Genomic DNA, 8,789 nt, shown 5'->3' with positions numbered 1-8,789 from the left:
GGGGGGGGGGTAGGAATCACAATCAATAATTCTAGGAATTGAAAGTACAGGTACTAGAATGATTTTTAAAATAGTGAATTAGAAAAATGATGGAAGACTCCTCCTTGATACAGCTTAGAAAGAAAGATCAAAGGAAAGCATTTATTATGTTTAAAGAATCTGATAAGAGGTTGAAAACACTTTTAATCTATTATATATTGAATACCTACTGTGTGCCTGGTACTGTACTAGATAGTAAGAATAATGTAATGTAACAATAATGACCAGGAAAAAGTGGCATTTACTTATAAGATTTATGGTGGCTTCACCAAAATGTAGTTTAGAGTTTTCTAATCCATGACAAACCCAAAATTAAGCAAATAAACTAAGTAATAAAAAGCTGAAGAGCTATCTAATAAGATAGTATTTTACTATGTCCAGATGAGGAAAAAATGTTCCACTCTGCTTCTTAATGGAATAATATGACCCTTTATAGAAACCAACATTTAAAGTTGATTATTTATAGAGAATTATAAAAAAAAATCCAGACTCAGTAAACAGGGATGTGGACTGTCCTGGAATATATGCCCCTTAACAAACAACTGATATCCATCAACCATAGAAAGAGAGAAATGGATACAAGACCATTTAGTAATTTCTAACCCAGAAGTGTTCCTATTCAGCTCAAGGCTTCTGTATCAGAGATGACCCGTTCTTCTCCTACCTTCCCAACCAGACTGTAACTCTCACCTTTTCTCCAGTCAGAGGAGTTCTAGCCTACAGAATGGGACAAATGCTTTGTGCCCCTTCCAAGCCTAGATCTTAAGTGTCTCACACTTACATTGATGCTCTCACCACCTACCGACCTGGTGTAGAGCAGAGTAACCTTGGCCAGTGCTGAAGGTGGTACAGTCACCAAGATGGAAAGTATCTCAGTTCCAGTGCATGGACAGTGCTTCCATCCAACCGGTTCATTATTTTGAGTTTTGCATCATTGAAATATGTACAAATTTCCTATTCAAACATTATACATTTCGCTCTTGGTTTTCTTTTTTGTTGTTTCTTTTTTTTTTATCTATGACAGGTCATGTATACATGTCATAATAAGACTTAAGGGAGGCACATGTCACTCAGTTGCACACACACCCTGTTCTCATACTTACCAACCACAAAAGGTTCTCTTTATTAAAGAATAGCTAACATTTCCTTACCTAATACAGTATCCTTAAATAGAATTCCCCATCCAATTTCACTCCCATTTCCTGTCTGACTCATCCTAATGAGATCCTGTTTGTCACAATGCTATTGCCTTTAGAGAGGCATTCTTGCAAAAGAAAACTTTGTTGTTACCTGAAATTCTTCTCACCGAGATCTTTATAGCATATCTTGTCACTGTTCCAACTTCTTTTAAAGGAAGGGTATTTCTTATTTTTCTCTATAAGAAATCATATTAGGTGTTTTCTCCTCAACCAAACTTATTGACTTGAAGGGTCTCTTGCATGCTCCTGTATACATCCTCCAGAGCTACCATGGACCACAGCTAACTATTAATCACATCACAGCAGAGCCGCAAATGTGAAGTTATGTTTCTGATGTCTTTGCCTCCTAAGAAAAGCAGATACAGCAAAAAGCACAGAGGGATATGTGTGTGCAAACATATAAAACATATGTCAGTCCATGTTATAAACATCTATTCATATATTTATATATAAAGGAAAATAGGTTGACCGAAAATCAGTTATTTCCATGAATAAACCTAAAAGCTTCTTTTGTTGTTCTTATAAAATCAAAGAAACCTGAATGTGTAGCTATTTTTAAAATCCACACAGGGTTCCATGAGTGAATGGTCTCTCACTAAATTAGTAAATGAGCAACTGCAATGAGATTACTCTGGGAATCACACATATCAGAAAATCACTGTGCTCAGGAACAAAAAGCAAGCAACCAGACTTTTTAAAAGACCTTAATCTTCTGCTGCTGAGCAAACACATCTGTCCAGCTGAAGGCCACATATTAAATACTGATCTTTATGAGTATAAGTGAAAATGTAGACAATGCTGAAGGGTAATGCATTTTTAGCTTTTCATGGGATTTACACTGGAACCAGAAATAAGAGGAAGAGAAGAAAATATGATCTTCTTTATTATTTCACAGACTAAAAGAAAAGCCAGTGCTTGCTAAACAGAAAACGTCTAGCTACTGTGAACCCTAATGAGTGTTCTAGAACCCCAGACCTGCCTCCTCAGACCTCCTGCCCTGCTCTTACACAGATCACAGAGTATGTTTGTGCATTGCCTCATCTGCCTTCTCTTCACCTAAGATTTGTTGATCACACATGTGGTCCCAGGGAACTGGCTTTAGTAAATGTTTATTAAATGCTTGTTAGATAATCTCGGAATTTTCCTAAAACCATCAGGCCATTGTGATGAATTCTCTCCTTGTTATAAGTAGACTTGGCAGAATGGAATGCAAAAATAATCAACAATCATATATTGACTGTTCTGATTAGAGAGTATGTTCCATGAAAACAGAAATATTGTCTTACTCAGGGCAACATCCCCAGTGTACAAGACTAAATGATATAATGATGTAATAGGTGACATCACGTATTACAAAAGATCCTTGACATTTTCCCAACTCCTCTTGTCGGTAACTTGTTAGCTGTCTTCCACAATGTATTTGTTTTCTATCACCCTTATAACAGATTATTACACTTTGCAATTTAAAGAAAAAAAACTCAACTGTTTTGTTGCTTAGAGCTCTCTAGGCCAGATGGCTAGGTGGTCTTTAGCGTCTCGGCCCTGAATCTCACAGTGTCAGCCAGGTTTGGCCTCGTACATGAATGCGCTGAGAAGTCTCTACTTTCAGGCTCATTCAGGCTGTTGACAGAATTTGCTTCCATATGATGTTAAGTCTGAGGTCCTAGAGTCCTTGCTGGCAGTTGGCCGGGGTCACACAGCTTCTAAAGCCATCCACAGTGACTGACTAGCAACTCCCTTTGACTTGAAGCCAAAAAGCTCTCAATTTTAAGATTAGCTGATTAGCAACCAACCTTGGCTTTATCTGAAAAATCCTTTACAACAGCACAAGATTAGGTTTTGACCAAATGACCAGGGAATAGGAATTTGATGAGACATCATTAGAACTCTGCCCACCATACTTCAAGTGAGCAGTGTAGTCTTCCTGTAACCTTATCTTGGAAGTGATAGTCATTGCTTCTGCCTTAGTCTTAACTATTGGGCACAAACCAACGAATATAGCTCACATTCAAAGGGAGGGAATACATAGACTTCGGGTATTAGCAGGCAGACGCCCTTGGGGACTGTCTGAAAGGCACCCCTGTATGGGGAAGAAAGGTCATTACATCATTATCTGGTTCAGTATTTCCATTTTCACAATAGCAAATATCAATTTAAGCAAAATTATTATGCCATTAAACTAAGAGGAAAAGATTATAGGATAGAATAAAAGCACATTTTATAGAAAAAGGAAGAAGGCAAGCTAAGCCTTCCTAGTCAGCTGTGAAGACTCAATATAAACACCTAAAAATAGAGTCAAGAAGTAAAATCAGGAGCTGGAGAGACGCTCAGCGGTTAAGAGCACTGGCTGCTCCTGCAGAAGACCTGGGTTTGTTCCCCAACACCCATATGGTGGCTAACAGCTGTCCTTAATTCCCATTCCAGGGTATCTTACATCTACTTCTGACCTCCATGGGCATTGCATGACATAGGTGCACTTACATATATGTAAGAAATGCATTCATATACAAAATATAAAAATTAAAAAATATTTAAAAAACAGTTAATAATCATCATATTATCTAGAGATATGAAAGTAAATAATCTGGGACTATACCTCTGTTGATAAAGTGCTAGTCTAGCATGTACAAGCCCTGGGTTTGATTACCAGCACTGCAGAAACTAGTCATGGTAGCCCATGTTTTTAATCCCAGCACTTGGAAGGTAGGGCCAAGACAGAAGTTCAAGGTTATCCTTGGCTAAAAAATGTTTGATGCCAGCCTGGGATATATGAGACTGTCTTAACAAATTAATTAATTAATTAATTAATTAAATGTAAACCAAACATGTGCATTTGGCTTTGATCAAATTAACAAGGGGTAGGACTGGGCTGAAGAGATGGCTCAGCAGTTAAGAGCTCTTGCCACTCTTGCAAAGGACCCAGGTTCTGTTTCCAGCACTTACATGGTGGCTGACTTATAACTACCTTTAACTCTGGTTCTCCACTGGAATCTGCTACACACATATACATGCAGGCACTCGCATATACACACAGAAATAAAAAATCTTTTTTTAAGAGTAATGGGAGGACAAAAGCAGCCCAAATGGAAGAAGCAGGGCTGAAGAGATGGCTCAGTTGGTCAAGTACTTGTTTGCTATGTAAGCATGAAGACCTGGGTTCAATCCCCTACAACATAAAACGTTTGCCTGGGGATGGAGAGATGGCTCAGCTGTTAAGAGCACTGGTTGCTCTTGAAGAAGACCTGGGTTTGCAGAAACTACATGGCAGCCAACAACCATCTGTCAACTCCAGTTCTAGGGCATCCAATGCCCTCTTCTTTCCTCCTGTGTCCTGAGGTATAACTGTTCCTCCGAGGGGTGGGGCCTGCTGCAGAGAATTGGCTGCGGGAGAGTTAGCTATGGAGAGGGAGCTGCAGAGAGTTAGCCATGGAGGAAGGAGCGTTGGCACCATCTTGGAAGTGGACAGTGTGGAAAAAACGGCCCAGGTGTCTTGCCCGCGTGGACTCAAGAGGGGGCATTTACTGACCTGGGGCAAGACTGCAGGCCCAGGAGGCATGGGCGAAAGCTAACGGAGACTGTAGGCAAGGAGTGGAAGCGATCTAGAATGGTAGGCCACTGAGCCACAGAGCAGAACCAGCGCTGACCGTTCGCCTTTGTAAGTTACTCTATTTCCCCTACCCAGGATATAAACTATGAAAAATTCAGAAAAAGGTGTGTTATGTGGTTTGTCTACCCATGTCAGGAGCATGAGACTCTGAAGAGAGTGAGGGCAGGTCAAACAGAGCAGGAAGGAGAAAATTTCGTGGGGTTCGTCTAATAGCGCAGGAGCAAGGGACCCTGAGAGAACTTGGGCGACAGCTCCACAAGCACTGCATGACATGGGTGCACTTACATACATGCAAGCATAACACTTATACAAATAAAATAAAAATAAATCCAAAAAATTTTTAAGAGGTTAGTGTGGTGGTACATGAATATTGTCCCAACACCAAGGAGGCAGGGATAGAAGAATCCCTGGAGCTCACTAGCCAAGCAGTCTAGCTGAATCAGTGAGCTGAGTTCAGTAAGAGACCCTGTCTCAAAAAAATACAGAGGAAAGTGATTGAGAAAGACACCAACTTCAAGCTCTGGCCTAAACACACATGCATACACACACACACATGCATACACACACATGCGTACACACACATGCATACACACACATGCATACACACACGTGTACGCACACATGCATACACACATGCGTACACACACACACACACACACACACACGGAAACAGAGGAAAAAGGTGAAATTATTTGCAGTCAATAAAAACAACGTAGCATGTCTTTTGCTGAGACAGAAAACCAGTGGCCCAAGAAATAGGCAACAGGAGGAGGAGCATGAAGATAGACTATCACAACTCACTGGAGCTCGGACTATCTGCCTGGCTGCATGTTCAACCAGACTGACCCACATCTACCCTCCAGGCCTGAGACAAGTGGCCAGCCAGGACAGCCCGGAGTCGTTGCTGCCACCTTGAGGCTCGGTTTTAGTTCTGGACAACAACGCACAGCTTGGGGTTACTGGCGAAACATAAATGAGTCTAACTCATTTGCAGAGGGCTCTCTGCCCTTTCTGTTCTCATGAATCTATGTCCGTCCCCTTGTCTCTACTGTATCCTTCATTATTTCCTTTTAGAGGATTTTCCTGACCACCCAAATTAATTGTATTCTCATCTTCAGCCCCAACACTGTCACATCACCCATCTCGTTTTATTCCAGCATACGTCCTGAACTGGACTTATATTACAAATGCCAACATAGATGAGTTGTGCAATAAAAAATCACCTATGAAATAAATGGATTGGGAAGTGTACTGGCTTGTTTCGTTGGAATAATATTGTACAACAAAACTTGATGTCTTCACACAAGCATTTCTTTTTGCCCAGGAAGGGTGGGTCAATTTGAGTTCAGCAGATGTTGGGTGAGCTCAGCAGGGATGGCTCCAGGCTTGTGTTGTGTCTGGTTCCACACAGGTGTTTCCTAGTGCTCTTGGACTGAAGGCTACCTGGGGCATGGTCTTCTCGCAGCAGACTCATAGAAATAGGGAGACAGCCTAAGCACACTGTGCTCCTTCAAGACTAGGGAGGGACTGGCACACTATTACTTATGTGTTCTTTCTACTGGTCAAAACGAATCACATGACTGAGACTAGACTCAGTGGTATAAGTGAGAAAGTATGTTTTGGCCACTATTATGTATGACAATGAAACTAAATTAAAAACAAACACAGACAGAAATTCTCAGATGATAGCAGCTGATTAAACACTGTATCACAGAATACTGAAACTATAAAGCATTTAATCTGCTGGAGAGACAACTCAGTGGTATGGTGATTGCCTACCACACATAAGGCCCTGAGTTCAAGCCTCAGCCCAACAACAACAATGAATCTAATCTTTTCCAGCCATTTTATTTTGCAAATGAGACAAAGAAAAGAAAAAGATGATGTAAAATCACCCCAGAGTTATATGGCAAACGTGTAACATAATAATTAACATTAGTAAGTTTGATGTGAGTGAATAAATTGGAATGAGGAAAAGGATTCAGTAGAGAGAGAAATCTATAGCACAAAAGAAAAACCAATCGTATATGGAAACCAAAGTATAAAATCAACTGTGTTGGTAGAAGACAGTCCTTGGAAAAGAATATCTTGCCCAAAGGGAAGGGTAGGAAAGAAAAGTGGGCAGGTATGTTGATAGGCTTCTTGGTTGTGAGGGAGGATAAAAAAGAATACATTCAGAAATAGAGTGCAACACCTGACTGACCAACTCTAAAACAGCTCAAACAACACAACCCCAAATTCAGGCATGGCATGATGAGTGATGTGTTTCAAGACCCCAGACCTCCAAGCCAGGTGGCTGCTCCATCTAGCAGCATCGTAGAAAGGTTTGCTGTCTATCAATCACCAAACTTAACACAAAGTCAGTGGGTGCTGCTGTGTTCCACTAGGATGACCTCAGTCTTCTCAGTGACACAATGAAAGTCTTTTAAGTGAAGGCATCAGGGGTTGTGTAGGTGGCTTGAGACACATGATGGTGATGAAGATCCAGAGTAGTATCTGAGGGAACTGAGCAACAGCACTGAACACCTGGCCCAGCACGGCTGGCAATACTGAGAGCAGGCCTTGGATGGGAAGCAGCCTGCATGCATGTGGCTGAAGGGTCTCCTCCAGCACAACTCCATCCACCCACTTAGGGGATGCTCGCTGAGTACCACGGGGAACAAGAACCATTCCTAGTTTTGAGATCATGCTCTAATCCACACAGACCCCTAATGAGTTAATGACTGGAGAAAGCTCTCTGTTGTAGCTCAGAACTTAAAACTAAAATCTGAGGCATGGATTCATGCAAATGTAACCTTTCTATCTCATCTGTCTGTATCAAATGTCACTGTCATTTAGTTTCCTAATAAATCACTGCCATAGATAGTTTTTAAATGCAAAGTTTAATGTAGTCAATAAAATACAGGCATCAAACAGCAGAATGTAAATTCCACTCCTATCCTTTACTGCCTCATTGAGAGGTAAATGTCATTTACCCTGAGAAAATATTTTCACAAAAGCACTTAGAAGAGTTGTAGCTCCAGTAAACCCAAAATCACTGATAACCACTATTCTTTATGATTACAACAGTAAATTACATACACACACATACACACATACACACACACACACACACAGATGTGAACCTTTATTATCACAGCTATTGATTAACCACTATTCAGTGTCCGTATTGAAGGATGCTAAAACTATATAGAATTTTGCTCTGGGTTAGGCACCTCATTTAGAGATTTGAAAAGAGAGAAGTGAAAGAACTTCTTTTGCAGAAGATCCAGTACAGATTAATGGAAGAACAGAAATTAAACCCAAGTCCCTGGATTTCCACTTTAAGGTCATTCCATTGTCCCAATCCATTTCCTTAACTGTGCTTGGCCATATGACCAAGCAGGGGTCTCAGGAAAAGAAAGATGGCAAGTAGGTATTTATACACAACATTGTTCTCTGTTCTTTGTGTAATCAGCAGAGCCTCGGAGGAGAGGTACAGGCCTATCACAGACTGACAGACCACAGTCAAATGCAAACCCTTTGAGGGTGCGCATCAGAACCAGGGGTGGCTGCCACTCAAGGATGTTTCTGACTCAAACTCACTTTCCAGGATTTGAGGCAGGGGTGACGGTAATGGTCTAACGATCTAGTCCCCTCCTTCTACAAGCCTCCCAAACATATAGACCATAACAATTAATGCATACTATTTCTTCTGCCTTACCCCCATGTTTTTTCTCCACATTTCCAATATGTCCTGTCAGTTTTTAGGGAGCTATAAGACCTTGGACAGGGTTAAGTTGTTAATAGGATGCTGTGTGATTTTCACTTCATTGTAGGACACTGCTTCACATTAACTGATAGGTATGAAATGATTAAAGAAATTCAGAATGTTTATCCTGCAAATCATTCTCTCTCTCTCTCTCTCTCTCTCTCTCTCTCTCTCTCTCTCACACACACACACA

The 8,789-nt window shown here is 40.9% G+C and overlaps 1 non-coding gene across 1 annotated transcript; it reads right to left on the bottom strand.

Annotated features, from left to right (window-relative positions):
- Positions 1-1,053: 1,053 nt before the first annotated feature.
- On the bottom strand, positions 1,054-1,157 carry LOC115070313. Its single transcript, XR_003849487.1, has one exon. It is a non-coding gene; the product is annotated as a small nucleolar RNA U13 (small nucleolar RNA).
- Between the last annotated feature and the right edge of the window lie 7,632 nt (positions 1,158-8,789).

The sequence above is a fragment of the Nannospalax galili genome, unplaced genomic scaffold (genome assembly GCF_000622305.1).
Source record: "Nannospalax galili isolate Female #2095 unplaced genomic scaffold, S.galili_v1.0 scaffold335, whole genome shotgun sequence".
In the NCBI taxonomy this organism is placed as follows: domain Eukaryota; kingdom Metazoa; phylum Chordata; class Mammalia; order Rodentia; family Spalacidae; genus Nannospalax; species Nannospalax galili.
The sequence above is the reverse complement of the archived record's forward strand: the minus strand, read 5'-3'. Positions and strand labels throughout refer to the sequence as shown.